Here is a 925-nt window from a genome sequence, read left to right on the forward strand (position 1 = left end):
ATTATATTATATTACTTTATAATTATTATATTATATTATAATTATATTACTTCTTTCCTATACAAAGAAGTACGTGATCCAGTCTATATTTTATATATTTTAGAAGGGAAATAATTATGGCAGAATGAAAGATGGTTTGGAGCAAAGAAGGTTATATCTGGTCTCATTTGCACAAATCATCACAATGATTATATACAGTCAACAATGAGACAGAAATAGCCAAATAAAACCATGAATAGACACTGAGACAGAATCAGTAGGAAAATAAATTCTTATCAATAAAGTAAAAGGAGGATTGTAGAGTAATATGTAATTTATAAAACAATGTTATATGTAGTATAACATATGTAATACATATTTTATGGGATATATATATATAATTGCAGTAAAAGTAATAGAAGAAATACTAACAGAATGTATTTATGGTCTTGAAGTAAAGGTTTTTCCTAAAAGCTACAAAAGTAAATGGCAAAAAAGAAAATACTGATCAACTTTAATAGATTAAGATACTTTTGGGACAATAAAAGATACACAACAAAAGTAGAAAAATAAGCCACACACCGGGAAAAGATATTTATAATGCATAACCCACTGTGTGAACAGTATATTGATAAGTATCAGTAGGAGACTCAGATTGATGGAAATACCAGATAAAAATATTTCTTGGGTATATTTAAACAGGTTTACTTATTATAAGCTACTGTTGGGAGTCAGTGTAGTGAGGACACAGGACAAAGAGATTAGCATTATTATCTAGGACAGATGTGAATATGTTTCCAAAACCTAAAATCCTCACCAGACTCTAGATTGTAATGCTTCAGGACAGGGTGAATGCCCTCGAGTGCGGACTCAAGTTCTACACTGAGAGGAAGGGTCCTTGACTGTGCACAGTAAAGAATTCAACCATAGTTAGAGACAAAAGAAA

The sequence above is a fragment of the Pteropus alecto genome, unplaced genomic scaffold, assembly GCF_000325575.1.
Source record: "Pteropus alecto unplaced genomic scaffold, ASM32557v1 scaffold94, whole genome shotgun sequence".
Lineage (NCBI taxonomy): Eukaryota > Metazoa > Chordata > Mammalia > Chiroptera > Pteropodidae > Pteropus > Pteropus alecto.